Source organism: Pseudopodoces humilis, chromosome 26, assembly GCF_049639895.1.
Source record: "Pseudopodoces humilis isolate 2021_Gansu_Grassland_sample_001 chromosome 26, ASM4963989v1, whole genome shotgun sequence".
Lineage (NCBI taxonomy): Eukaryota > Metazoa > Chordata > Aves > Passeriformes > Paridae > Pseudopodoces > Pseudopodoces humilis.
The window spans coordinates 1797952-1812255 of record NC_142225.1 but is presented as its reverse complement, the minus strand read 5'-3'; the positions used below and the strand labels follow the sequence as shown (position 1 = coordinate 1812255).

Here is a 14304-nt window from a genome sequence, read left to right as displayed (position 1 = left end):
ATTGTCTCACCACAGCCAGGTCACCCCTCGGCAGCTGAAGGGGGCTGAGGAGCAGGCAGGTGATATTAATGATCCCCCTTGAAAAAACAAGGGAAAAGTGGGGGAAATCACAGGCTGTGAGATGCCCAGCTCAGCCAGCAATCAGACTGGGGTGGGATTGGTCCATCGGCCCCACAGGGTGGGTGTGGAGAGCAAGGCAACAGGGATGGATCCATGCAGGATGGTTCATCAGGGTTCATCCTGCTCCCTTCTTCTTTTCGGAGCTTGGCACAAATGAAAAATCCTTCTTGTGTCCCGACAGACCACCTCGAAAAGCCCCATCAAACCAGACCCTACTCCATCCCAGCTGCACTCCTGGATCAAATGAAATGCTGCATCCTGCCCCAAACCAGCATCGAGCCTCCAAATCCCAGGCTGGAGCTCCCCGGCCTCCTGAGGCAAAGGGCCCGGGCAGGGGCGGAGCAGCACGGCTGCTGTGCTGGTTCTGGTGGCAGCACAAACTGAGCTTGGAGCCCGCATGGCTCATCCCAGGAACACCCTCCGTGTTCCCAGAGACCTTCACCCGAGCCTCCCCCACCTCTGATCCAGCAGTTCGGGCTGAGCCGTGTCTGATGGGGAGCAGCAGAGGGCAGTGATCCAACCCGCTTTTCCCTCCTCCTGGGAATTCTCACCTGCGGTTCTGTCTCAGCACGTCCCGCTGGATCTCAGTGCCAGCACCAGGCACACAAGTGCTCTTTGTCCTTCCTCGGTGTCCCCAGAGCCAGGAGAGGCTGTAGGAATGCCCCACATGGCACAAACCCACCCTTCAGTGCCCTGAGAGCACCCCGGTCCCAAATAACCAAAACATCCGGCCAAGGGACTGATTCCTGACCCTGAACCCGGCCCAGGTTCTTCTGTTTGGATCCTCTGGCTGTGACCGAGCCAGGTGTTTGCACAGGCTGTCCTGTAAAGGAACAGTCGGTCTGAGATCCAGCCCCCACTGGAGCTGTACAGGCACAGGGGAAAGCCTGGGAGAGGTCACTGGGAGGACTAAAGCTGCTGATGAAAAAGAAAACCAACCCCATGGCAGCATTTCTGCTGGAAACGATCATCCACGTGAAGACAGGCGGGTTGGGATGAGCTGCCCTCCCTCCTTGGTGCCCCTCAACCCTCCAAGGCTCTCAACGAGCTTTAAGGACAGAAAAAAGCCCCAAGGAATGTGCAGCGCTGCTGGAGAGAAGAGCCTGGATGCCATCCCTGCTCACCCTCCCATCCAGCGGGAAGAGGCTGGCACCAGCCCCGGGGCTGATTCTTCTCTCCCATCCAGCTCACGGCCCCAGCCCGACTGCAACAGGACCGGGAGAGGGAATCGGAGTCGGGAGAGCTTTGGGGAGCGTTCCTGCCCGAGCAGCAGCTCCTGGGATGAGCTCCGTGTCCTGCTCACACCAGAGGTGCGGGACCGTGCCTTGAGCATCCTGCACCGAGGAGCTTGGCAAGATGTCAGGGCAGGGGGATGTTTCAGGCCAGGAGAGATTTCCTGCAGCTTTGCAAGGAGCTGAGAGAGGGATTTTCATCCTTAAGGCTCCTTGCCCGGCCGGGGGTGACAGCAGGAGGTGGCTCGGCTGAGGGGATGTGACGGGAGCTGCTCCCAAGCCTCCCGGGAAGAGCAGGCTGTGGTTTAGGGGCTGCTTTGTACCTGCTCCATCCTCCCTTGTTCCTGCTCGCTCCTCCTTTCTCCCCAGAGCTTTCTGAGCCGTCTCCAAGGGAAGGATCCTCTGCCTTCATCCCTTTCCCCGAGGCTCCGGCACCACCTGGAGCCAAGGGAAGCTGGAGCCAGCGCTGAGATCAAGCAACTTTTGATGGGATTTTTTATTTTAGGGGAAGGATTTATTCAGGGCCTCAGCAAACACGACTTTACTCGCTATCCGAGATCCTTTAGAGCTTCAGGATCCCCCCTGGAACCCCGTCAGGGGCATCCCCCAGCTCCTCCAACCCGGCCATTCAGCGACCTCCCGGGGCATCTTCCAGTGGAAACGCCCACCCAGATCAGCCTTTGGAGGGAAACCATCCAGACAGAGTCCGTCTGTCCGTCCCCATCCCCTCCCCCGCAGCATCCCCCGGCGCAGGGAGGGGGATATTTTATCCCAGTAAAGCCAGGACAGCAGCACGTCCCATTGTCCGGCTCGGGATCAACCGCTGCCACCCGGGAGGAGCTTCGGGCATCCAACAAAACTGGCACGGCCAAAGAGAGCCCGGAGGAGGCGCAGAGACAAACAGCAGGAGAAATCAACCCCTCCAAGAAACAATGCAGCTTCTTCTGAGGCCGGGATCGTCCCCGCTGCAGGGCTCGACCTCGGCTGAGTCCCCGCTGAGAAAGGGACCGAGGAGGAATGCGGCCACACGGGGGTCCCCAGGGCTGGGGGGGCACGGGGGGAGATCGTGTTTGGGAGAGGGGATTGAAAAGCCCGTGGCCTTCGCAGAGACCTGGGGCTCCGTTTTGGCTGCGCCTGAAAAATTAAATTTAAATTTCCACCTGAAAATTTAACCCCTGGGGCCAAATACAAGCCAGGATCTGGGGAAGGAGGCTGTGAGTCAAGGGAAGAGTTTGGGAGTGCGGAGGGAGCCGGGATAAATCATTCAATCAGGCTGATTTTTACGGCTGTTTTATCCTTCCCTTCTCTTTGGTACCTAGAATTTACAGCTCCTCCAAAAAGATGCTCCAAGCTGAAGCCAAGGGCACAGAACACGTGGCAGCATCTCTGCAGCTGCGAGAGGAGAGTCGGGTGGCACCCGCAGGTCCCAGCCTCCTCCGTGCCTCAGTTTCCCCTCGTACGGAGCTGTGTCCTCATCTGAATTCCTCAGCAGCTGAAGGGGCTGGGGGTGCAGGAGAATGCGGGGCTCCCGCTTGGCTGGGAAGTCCTGGGGGGGATAAATCAGCAAAATAGAAGAATAAGAGGAGTCAGGAGAGAGAATGAGAGGAAGAGCGAGGAGGCGGTGGCGGGGAGACAGACGGCACCGACCATCTGCTGCGGGTGCTTTTAATTGCTCGGGCTCGCTTCAGCTCCGCTGCCTCGGCTCCTCTGCAGGGGAAGCGGTCCCAGCAGCAGCCTGGGCCGCAGGGAGCACTCTGCGGTGGGGCAGGATGAGCCCGAGCAGCCCAGGAGCGATGGGAGAGCCGCGTTTTGCGGGGCTGAGCTGCGAGAGCGGCGTCTGCCAGGGCCGGCTCCAGCACCGAACCACTCCCGGGGCCGGGGAATCTCCGGCAGCCGACCCCGGCAGAGCCACGCTGGAGCAGGGGAAGGAAAAGCTGCCTGGAGCAGCTGCAGAGGCTCCAGCAGGCAGATGCCCGATCCCTCGCAGCGTTTTTGGGATGCCTCAATTCGAGGGCTTGACGTGCACCTGGGGCTGCTGAGCTCTGCTCCAGGCTATAAATACCCCTCTGCTCCCTCCAGCAGCTTCTTCTGATCCATCGGCATCCCCAGTATCTCTCTCGTGCTCCCCATTGCTGTCCTGGCACCTGTGACCCCCTAAAAACCCTCCCCCAGGGTCCCCATTCCTGCAGCATTGCTGTCCCCACACCCCAAAATCACCTTTGCCAACGGGCAGGAGCAGGAATGAATATCAAAATATAAAATAAAAATTTGGGCATCCTTCTGAGTGTGAGCTCTCCCACTGGACCAGGAACCTCCCCCTTGCCAGGCTGCACCACGCTGGGTGGGTTTGGAGGTCCCCCCCAGCACAAGGGCTGCAGCCCATGAGGTGTTTGTGTCGGCCCAACCATAAAACAAACAATAACAACGAGACCCCGTTTCCCCCAGAGCCCTTCTATCCCTTCTTGGGGTTGGGGGGAGCACAAGCTGTTAATTATTCCTTCACCACAAGAAGCCATGGGCTCCTCAGCTGGGCTCACAGCACGGAGCACCCGCTCTCCCGGGGCTGGTGTTGATTTAGAGCTGGGCCCGGGGAGTCCCCAGGCTCCCCAAGGCCCCCCAAGCCTTCCTGGGCTGGAGCTGCCGAGCCCCATCACGGACCCCATTAGGCAGAGCCTGTGAACTGTGCACAGCAGGGACGGTCCCGGCAGGAAAACGCACAGCCCAGGAAAATCCAGCAGGGGCTGTGGACCCTGGCACCCCTGGGGCATTCCCTGAGAATCCACACTGGGAGCACTGAGCTGCCTGTGCTCCCCATCACAGGGGACACCTGTTATCCTGCAAAACTTCTGCCTTTGGGATTCAGGGGGAAAGGCAGCCAGAGATGGGAGCTGGCAGGAGGGATCCGGTTGGGAAGCCCAGGGGTTCGGACAAGCAGCAGAGCTGCACATCCCTCACCAGAGTGTTCACAAACATCGGTGCTGCCAGCAGAACAAACGTGCCGTGCCTGGGGTTCAAATTCCTTCCTTAGAAGAGGCTGATGCTGAAATCCAAAGCTCCAGAGAGCTGCTCTCACCCAGTGCTGGGTGCCAGGAGCTGCTTGGGCCTCTGTTAGTGCCCAGTGGGGAGAATTATCCCAATAAAGCCAAAAGAAGAGGATGGACCTGCAGGGCAGCAGTGAAGGTGAGAGCCCAAAGGCAGTGAAGAGGATGTGGAGGTGAAAACGTGTCCTGTGCTTGGGACGAGCCAGAGGGTCCCTGATGGACCAAAATGAAAGCTGGCCTGAAGGATTCCCAGGCAAAACTGGGAAAATGCATCCAAAGAAATCACTCACTCAAATCACTCAACACGACCAGCTGAGAGCACCGACAGGGAAAAGCTGCGGGTGAAAGAAGTCAGATCCTCAATCTTGGATCAAATCCTGCTCCCAGTCCTCCCCTCCCAGCCTCATCCTTCCCTTTGGAACTTCCCGCTGGTTGTCCCAGGGAGGTTTATCCGAGGTGGATCACGGGGAGCAGGGTTGGAGCTCATGGGACACGGGCGGTCCTGCGGCTCAGGAGGGGTCTGGCACCTCCAGGGGGGCTGGAAACGCAGCGCTGTTCCCGAGGGAGCCGCCACCACCGGGATAAAACCCGAGGATCAGACAAGCATTAAAAGGTGGGGAGGAAAGGGCCACGGGAAAAGCAGAGGGTGCCTCTGCCTGATGCTCCTCAGGGCCAGGGAGGGATCTCGGGAAGAGCCAGCCCCTCTGCTCAAGTCGCTTCCCCGCCTAATTGCCGCTCCGAATGACACAATTAGCATGTGCAAAGGTAATTACAGACTGTACAGATCAGTATCATCCTCACCGCGATTCCCGTGGAAAACTGAGGAGTGAGAGCAAAAAACAAATCGCCTCCAAAACGCAGGGAACGGGACAACACTCCAGCCTCGCACACAGCTTTGCACCGAGAGCCGCTCTGCATTACCGGGGTAAATCGGGGATTCAGCAGCCTCCGAGCAATGCGGGATTGCGGTGGATGAGTTGTGTTAATCCACACGAGCCCTCTGCCCTGCTCCTTCCTTTTCCTGCAGAGCAGGGCTGGGATTTGTGGCCTTTTCCTGCTTTATAATCGCCCGGAGGGAGGCATTAATGGGCAGCTGGAAGGAGAAATCGCGGGGCTGGGCAGCTGCTCGCAGTTTAGGATTGCGACGTGTTAATTATGTTAAATGCATTAAGTAATTTAACTGCATTAATGAGGAAGAGAAGGGATGCTCTGGGAGTCCGAGTTGTCGAAGGAAATATGACACCTACAGCCAAAGCCGCACAGACACCTCGTTCCCATCGGTTCCTTTGGAAGAAAACAGTTTTTAAGATTTTACAGCCCGGTTCGGAGATGTTTAGGTTGTGTTTGGACGCTCCGTCCCTGCAGGGAAGGAATGAAATTCCTTTTCCTCCGGAGATCGCTGCAGCCCCCGGGAGCTGCGCAGGCCGGGAGGAGCAGGGAGGACCCGGCGGGCTCAGCCGGGTCCCGATGTCACTAGATGGCACTGGAGCATCTCGGTGAGGCTCGGGGGGCGTCCGCAGCCTCGGGGGACCCTCCGAGCCTCTCCCAGCCCCGCCGAGCAGAGCCCGCAGCCACCCCAGCCCAGGGCTGCTCCGGAGGGATCCCAGATGCCATCCCAGCACACCCGAGCTCCGAGGCATCGCCGTTGCCCTGGATACCGCCCGTTTTCTGGCTGAGACTTTATTTGGGCGGAAAAACTGAAGATCTTGGCTGCTTAGCCAGGATTTCTCCCGCAGCGGGCTCGGCTCTGGGCCCGGCCCACGTCTGGGCTCTGTCGGGCAGCAGCACGAGCCTGATGCAGATCCCAAATATTCCTCTCTAGGGGCTGCAAATTCCCCTCCAGACCCTGTGCAGACCCCAGCTGTCCCCTCGGAATGGGGGATCACGTTCTCCAGGCTATAAAGGGAAGAGGTGAACAAACCCTGGAGTTTCTCTGGGATAAAACCCAGCTCGTAAACCCAGGCACAATCACAAGGGAACAGCCATCCCAGGGAGGTTAAACTGCCCCCGTGGACTGGCAGCAGAGCAGGGGATTCCAGCACTCCCAAACAAGGAATTCACCAAGAAAATCAGTTTATTTCAATTGCTGCAGTGGCTGGCACAGGGATGAACCAATCTAGAAACCAGCTCCATTAAATTACTGCAATTTCTGGGTGTGGATCAGATCTGGATTTACAGACCTCCAAGCAGAGCAGATTTTCAGAGAGGTCTGGTTTCCCTACCTCAGGACCTTCCCTTGGCCCTCCAGGACCAGCAGCCCTGGAGCTGAATCAATCCCTGCTTGGGAAAGAGACAGCAGAACCTGGAGATGTGTTCAGCTCAGGTCAGAATGCACGTGGGTACCTGAAATGGGAGAAATCCACCCCAAATTCAAGACTGGCTGGGAGGACAAAGTCCCCAGGGCCAGCAGAGCAGAGGGATGACACAGGGCAGGCAGAGGACCCCCAGGATGAGAAAACAGGGCAGTGAATGAACTGGAATTATCCCAGTCCTCGCTGGGCAGAGAGCATTGCTGCAGGGCTGCTGTAGCAAGAGACATCCCCTCCAGGTCCAGTAAAACCAGTATCCCTCCAGTCCCTTCATCAGACAAAACCCACAGACCCACCACCTGCCCAGGAGGTGCCCCCAGAGCAGATTGGGAGGGAGATTTTGGGGTTCACTTCCTCCTTTGGGGCACGGCCGGGACACACCTCAAAGGAAGGGAGAGCTGGGAACTGACTCACCTTCCCAGACAGCAGCTGGGATCCACGAGTCCCTGGGATTCAGCAACCACAGCACAGCCTGAAAAGAGATGACATTAATTCACAGTGAGCACCCAGTTATTTTTGGGGTCCTTCAGTGGGTGTTGGTGCACCTGGAAGCTTTTAACCCACAGAATCCAGCACTGCCAGCACAGATCAGGGGGATGAAGCCCAGGACAATCCTGGTGAGGGGCACTAAGACCCCATTCATCCTCCAAAGGGATTTTTTTGCAATGGGAAGGAGGGAAAGCAGCGGGATCTGCTCATTCTCAGCCGGATTTCCCCGGTCCCCCAGGAGCTGTGTTCCCTGACACCAGGGCATCAGATTTCCATGGCTGAGGATCAGCCTCTTATCACCGGGGTCTGCAGGAAATTGGGGCTGATGGGAGGCCCTGGGAGCCAGGATGGGGTTGGGAGGTTGGATCAGCAGCTGCCAGGACAGTCACAGAGCCCAGGGCCCTCTGAGCTCCCCTACCTGGACGGAACATATCGGGGTGCACTCCAGGGGGGAATTTAGGGGATGACCCCAGGGATTGCTTGTTTGGGGAAGGCACAGCACTCACCTCCCACCTTCTGTCATCACCACACCTGGGATGGGGACATGGAGTAGGGTAACGGGGAGAACATGAGCCTCTGCTGGGCTCTGGAGCCATGGCAGGGAGAAATCCTCATCCTCTTCTACAGGCTGCTATGACAGGACACAGAAGGAAAGATGTTTGTAAGAGCACCCAAGACCCCCCCAAAGTCCCAATCCCGTGTCCTGTTACCCTCAGCCTCTGCTCTGAGCTAAGAACCGAGCAGGAGGAGCAGCAATTTTCCAGGAGCCAGGGAGTGGCAGCACCTCAGGATGGGGCTGAGCTCCTTCTGTTGGGGTCTCCTCAGCCCACCCAGCTCCTCCAGAGAGAGCTGCTCCCCACCACACCTGTCTGCTCCATATTTATTAAAACAACAATCAGGGGCTCTGCCTCCAGGTGCCAGCAGAAGCCTTGGAAAAAAGCACCACCCCAAAGGCCAAGTTTGGTGAGGAGCAAAGGGCCAGGGATGGGATGGGGGCCCCCCGTGGGAAGAGGGGGCTGCAGCACGTGGAGCCCCATCAAGGTGTCCCAGCTGTCTCCAGGGTGGGGTGATGGATCTCAGAGCAGTGCACGGCTCCTGCACCTGGTTCCAGATGGATTTTTCTTCCTCTAACAAATGCTTTCTCCCCCACCCAGGAAGGGCAAATCCCTCTTTTGGGGCTGGATAGAACCTTCACTCCTTCCCAGGAAAAACCTGTCCAGCTGTGAGCTGCTGTGCCCTTGCCCAGAAGTGGTTTTCATGGGAAAAGGTGAACTGACAATTCCAGGGAATTGGCTGGGCTGGGAGCCAGCCCTGCTGGAATCAGAGGATGGATCTCAGCCTGGAACACCGCACAGCCCCCACAGGGTCAGTGAATCCTGGTGCAGAGCCTCTAATTAAAGGAGTTAATGAAATTACTGCGAGCTGGAGGGACACAGAGCCACCTTTGCGTCTTCCCCCTCAGGAAAGCGCTCCCCGGGGATGCTCCAAAATCCAAAATCCACTGCCGGTACCCCTGTGCTGCTGCTGCTGCTCAGACGGGCAGTGCCGGAGGGATGGAGAGCAAAACAAAGATGCTGCAGCAACCTCCTCGCTCCTGCTGCCAATTAACCTTCCTCCTGCAACTTTATCCTCCTGCCGGTCCCCAGGCGTGGCTCCAGCTGGGCTGAGGGGCTGGGATCAGCCTTGCGGCTCCTCGGGGAGCACGGGCACACAGAGGGACGCTCTGCTGCCCTAACAGCCGTGACTCCTGCTGCGGGAGGGGGGCAGCGCCGGGACAGCCTCGCTGGGCTCATGCCCGGGGCAAGGTCACTGGCTTTAGTTCCCCCCGTGAGCTGAAGGGAAGGGGCAGCGAGAGCCGTGCCTGGGACCCATTAAATCCCATCCCAGCGGTCACACGTGGCCCCGGCAGCAGGGGGGACTCTGTTTTCTCTTCCCCGAGCAATGTCATCCCAAAAAGAGAGCCAGGAGAGCAGGGGAGGATGGGGGGGCTCGGCACAGATGCTGTTGGGAGGGAAGGAGGGTTGTTGGTGCAGGTCAGATCCTGCTCGTGGAGTGATTCCATCAGCCTGGGAGAAGATGTGCTGGGATCTCTGTTACCCAAATTAGCAGTGCCAAACCCAAATACGGTGCTTCCTGAAGGCTGAAATTTGGTGTCTGTGCTCTGAGAACCTCTGCCCCAAGGAAAACACCTCTTACAACCCCCCCCACCCCACAGGATCCCCCAAGACCCCAAACCCAGAGTCCCGTGTCCCTCCCACGTGCTCAGCACCAGGGGTTCCATCCCCAGCTCCCTCCACCAGGTTCCAGCTCCTCCCTCCAGCTCTTGGGTACTGCACAGCCGAGCTGGGGTGGGGAACCCCCACTGAAGATGTTCAGAAAGAGGAGAAACAAAAAAGAAAATCACAAGTCAACACTTTTCACCCAGAATGGCCCATTCTGCCCATTTCCCACAGGGAAGGTGGTGCCCAAACCACAACATAATTTTTTCCCAGACCCACCTCTCTAAAACACTCATTTGCCCCCAAATTACCTGAGTTGATGACTTTCCAATAGGCTTCAAATCCTGGGCTCTGGGTTCTCTGAGTGATCCCCGCAGGAACACCCTCTCCCAGGTGTAGGGTTGGCTGCTGAGCCCTCACCCCCAGACCCAGAAGGTTTTCACCCTGGTTCCATGCAGGAGGGGCTGCTCCTGGCTCTTTCTTCTTCCCCAATAACTCTGGGCACTGAGGTTTAATGGGAAAATGCTGTGGGCTGTTTGGGCAGCAGGAGGAAGGCAAGTCTTGCTCCAATTTGGCAGAGGTCGCCTCCACTTATTGCTCTGAGCTTTCCCCCCTGCTGCTGTGGAGGCTTTGAACCAGCTCAGATCCCATTAATGGGGTTAAGCAACAAAACACAGAGTTAGTAACAGAGGTAATATAGGGAACCTGCTGGTGTCTGAGGCCTGTTCCCTCGGGATTTGAGCTCTCCATCAGCTGGGGAGTTGTTCTTGATAAACACCCCGGAAAAGACCAAGTCATGGAAAGATGTGGGATGTGTTTGGGGAAAGCTTCAGGGCACACAGCTCTCCTCCAGCCCAAGTGAGGGACGTGTGGTCCCAAGAACCTTCATCCACTCACCTGGGCCAAACATCCCCTGGGACACGGGAGCGCTGCCCCATCCCCTTGGAGCCGAGCACAATCCCTTTGCCGAGCCACCACATCTCCTGTGTTGTGTTTCTACCAATTAGCTTGCTCAAGGCAATTAAGGAGCTCCAACACCTCCAGCCATCAGCTTCCTATCACAGTGTGACCCAGAGGGTGTGAGCAGGGAACAGGGAATGTCCTGGAGCTGGACTGTGCCACTTTGGGATGGGAAGGAAAGGGAAGATCGAGCATGTCGTGTATCTGCCGCAATTACAGAATCACAGAGTGGTTTGGGTTGGAAGGGACATCAAAAACCACCCGGCTGCACCCCCCTGCCTTGGACAGGGACACCGAGGGCTCTGAGGTAAAAACCTCAGCATCATCGAGGTCTCTCACTCTCAGAGAAGAGCAAAGGAGGTGCCAAGTGTCCCAAAATCTTTTCCACCCCACCAGTGGGTGTCCAGAGGTGAGCACAGCAGCCCACAGGGAAGGAGAGATGGGAAAGAAAAGGGGAGGAAGCACAGGACCGACACTCCAGACAAGTGATCAGCCTCTTACACACCACACGTGCCAGCCCTGCTCCTCAGCAGGGTTAAACCCACCCCATGATCCTCGGGGGGGCTTTTTTTGGGTGCTTTAGACATTTTTAGGGGTGAAATTCCTTAAAAGTTCAGCAGCACAGAGGTTTTGTTTCCTATCAAGGAGCCTTTGAGATGTGGAACAGCTTGGGCTCCTCACAGGGGGATTTGTGGTTGAAAGGTCAAAGCTGTTTCTGGTTCCCCTTATCAGCCTTGGCCGAGCACGGAGGAAGCGAAGGAAACCTTTGGGTCGGGTCAGGGAGGTCACGCCGGGGACGGAGCACAGGGGCACCGGGGATCCGGAGACCAGGCGCCGCTGGCAGAAGGTGTGGAGAAAGGCAGGAGTCGGGAATTCTGTGTCCCTCCAGGCCCCCACAGAGCCGGGGGATGGAGGGACACAGCGGCTTGGGGCACGGGGCCCAGCGTGGATTTGGCCACTACGATTATGGATCTGTCCCCAGGAGTGGCCACTCCGCTCTCTGGACCCTCCTGGCACTGCTGGAGTTGGTTTGGCTCATCTGTGGACATGGATGAGGATCCCTGCTGGATTTGGGGACTCCTCCAGGGACACAGAGCTGGCTGGGCACAGCTCCCGCTCCGAGAAGGCCAGAAGCAGTGTTTGCTTTGCAAGACCAAGGCCTCCTGAGCTTGGCCAGTCCTGAGGGACAAGTTCTCCGCACAACGTGTGTCCCACGGGGCCACCTTGGCCTTAAACCCAAAAATCTCAGAGCAGAAGCATCCTCCAGCCCAGCTGAAATGCACCTAGGCTCAGCTCCTGCCCAACCCTGGCTTGTTCACAGCCTTCCTCCTGGAGAAAAGGACACTCAGAGGTGACCTCATGGCTCTCTACAAGCTCCTGAAGGTGCCTGTGGGCAGCTGGGGTCGGTCTCTGCTCCCAGGCAGCGCTGGCAGAACGAGAGGACACAGCCTCAAGCTGTGCCAAGGGAAATTTGGGTTGGACATCAGGAAAAAGTTCTTCACTGAAAGAGTGGTAAAATACTGGAATGGTCTGCCTGGGGAGGTGGTGCAGTCACCACCCCTGGGGGTGTTTAGAAAAGGACTGGATGTGGCACTCAGTTTGGTTGAGGTGTTTGGGCTGGGTTTGACTCAATGATCTTGAAGGTCTCTTCCAACCTGGTGATTCTGTGATTCATCCTCCTCTTTCCATCCATCCATCATCCATCCATCCATCCATCCATCGTCCATCCATCCATCATCCATCATCCATCCATCATCCATCCATCATCCATCCATCATCCATCCATCCATCCATCCATCCATCATCCATCCATCATCCATCATCCATCCATCATCCATCCATCATCCATCATCCATCCATCATCCATCCATCCATCCACCCATCCATCCATCATCCATCCATCCATCCATCATCCATCCATCCATCCATCCATCCATCATCCATCCATCATCCATCCATCCATCCATCATCCATCCATCCATCCATCCATCATCCATCCATCATCCATCATCCATCCATCCATCCATCCATCCATCATCCATCCATCATCCATCATCCATCCATCCATCCATCCATCATCCATCCATCATCCATCCATCCATCATCCATCCATCCATCCATCATCCATCCATCCATCCGTCCATCACCCATCCATCCATCCATCATCCATCATCCATCCATCCATCCATCATCCATCCATCATCCATCCATCCATCCATCATCCATCCATCATCCATCCATCCATCCATCCATCCATCCATCCATCCATCCATCATCCATCCATCATCCATCCATCCATCCATCATCCATCCATCCATCCATCCATCATCCATCCATCCATCCATCCATCATCCATCCATCCATCATCCATCCATCATCCATCCATCATCCATCCATCATCCATCCATCATCCATCCATCCATCCATCCATCCATTCATCATCTATCATCCATCCATCCATCCATCATCCATCATCCATCCATCATCCATCCATCCATCATCCATCCATCCAGCGGTTGGACACCTCAATCTCCCCTTTCCTTGCTCCTTCCTGCTCTTCCCTGGTCCTCACCCACCTTGACAGAGCCAGGCTGGGATCTGGGGCAGATCAGTCAGTGGGGAGGAGGAACCCTGGCAGCCCCATCTGGTTTCTGCACAGCTCCCGTGGTGCTCTCGGTGCTTTCACCTCTCATTTATCCTGACAGGCACAGACATCACCACCAGCCCGGTCCCTTGACGTCCTGATGTGGACAATCCTGTTATGGAAAAACAAGAGCTCCTGATGTGCCTGTGGGGAAAGCAGAATGTTCTGCAAAGCTGGGAGGAGTGGGAAGCACATGGGAAGGGGGGAAACACTCCCTGGAATGCTTGAAGGGAGTTCCTTGGGATCAACCTCCCCTTCCCTGGTTTCCTCCAGGGGTAAAGCCAGCCAAACATTCCCAATCCACCAAAAAACAGCCAAGGGAGAGCTGGGGGAGGTATTTGAAACCCCTGCAGCCACGTGCCTCAGTTTCCCCGTGGAAAGAGGAGCGTTTTGTCCCCTGGTGTTGGCTCCATGATGGGGCCGTGAGGGTGAGGACACATACAGCACCCCCCAGCAAGCAGCCTGAAAGGATGGAGGATCCGTGTGCGCTCCTTTCCATCCCTGTCTGGAAGCAAGAGCAGTGGGAAGAGGCAGCTCTGCCCCTGCACAGCCCCGGGACGGCTCCTTCCCCCGCCACCAGCCACCAAAATAATCCCGATTACTTTCAGGTGTCGGCCGGTTAATAAAATCAATCTTCCCTCTAGGAAAAAGGAGGTGTGCAGGGGGGAATTTTTTTTTTTCCAAAGGCTAAACACAAACCAGAAGGCAGCAGACTCCAGAGCGCTGGCTCCACTGTCCTTTCGGGACACGCTTGGAGACGCTCGGCTTTATTTCTTCCCTCTTGTTTCACCCCAAGAAAAAAAATCTTCCTTAATTTTTAGGAGCTGCTACAAATTTATCCCAGGAATCCCAAGGTGATGCCATCCCACCGGCTTGGCCCCGGGGAGTTCCTCACCGTGCTGTTTGTTACAGACTTTTCCAGAGAAAACTTTTTCTTTCCGTGCAATAAATTTTCCACTTACATTTTTAAGGGAAGAAAATGTTTTCCGGTGCTTTTGCTGCCTCTCTGTCAGGAATGATTACTCCCAGATTTATTGGGATTTGCAAAGGAGGCAGCGATACCTGGGATCTTCGAAACTTGCCGGGATAATGATGCAGGCAGAGCTTGGCAGCCTCAGATCTGATTTATGGAGCAAGATTTCATCCGTCCCGGTGCGTATAATTTACTGGGATCTGGAAGTGGCTCATTAGGGAATGGGATGAATAAATCCATCAATCCCCCGGGGAGGGGAAGGGTTTTGTCTGGCTCTGCTTTTAAATCTCAGGGGGAATTGGGCTTTTCCTTGGTGG

At 56.5% G+C, this 14304-nt stretch overlaps 2 long non-coding RNA genes across 6 annotated transcripts; both read right to left on the bottom strand.

The window, feature by feature from the left end:
• Positions 1–1457: 1457 nt before the first annotated feature.
• Positions 1458–5827, bottom strand: LOC148182553 (uncharacterized). The gene is made up of 2 exons (XR_015774548.1): positions 5195–5827; positions 1458–2898 (listed from the first exon to the last, which is right to left on the bottom strand). It is a non-coding gene; the product is annotated as an uncharacterized LOC148182553 (long non-coding RNA).
• Positions 5828–5937: 110 nt separating this feature from the next.
• LOC148182552 (uncharacterized) lies at positions 5938–9936 on the bottom strand. Of its 5 annotated transcripts, none has more exons than XR_015774546.1 (4): positions 9722–9936; positions 7698–7822; positions 7117–7174; positions 5938–6736 (listed from the first exon to the last, which is right to left on the bottom strand). It is a non-coding gene; the product is annotated as an uncharacterized LOC148182552 (long non-coding RNA). The 5 variants fall into 5 exon arrangements; XR_015774544.1 differs by having other exon boundaries at positions 7698–7819; positions 9722–9935; XR_015774545.1 differs by lacking the exon at positions 9722–9936 and adding an exon at positions 8634–9145.
• Positions 9937–14304: the final 4368 nt, after the last annotated feature.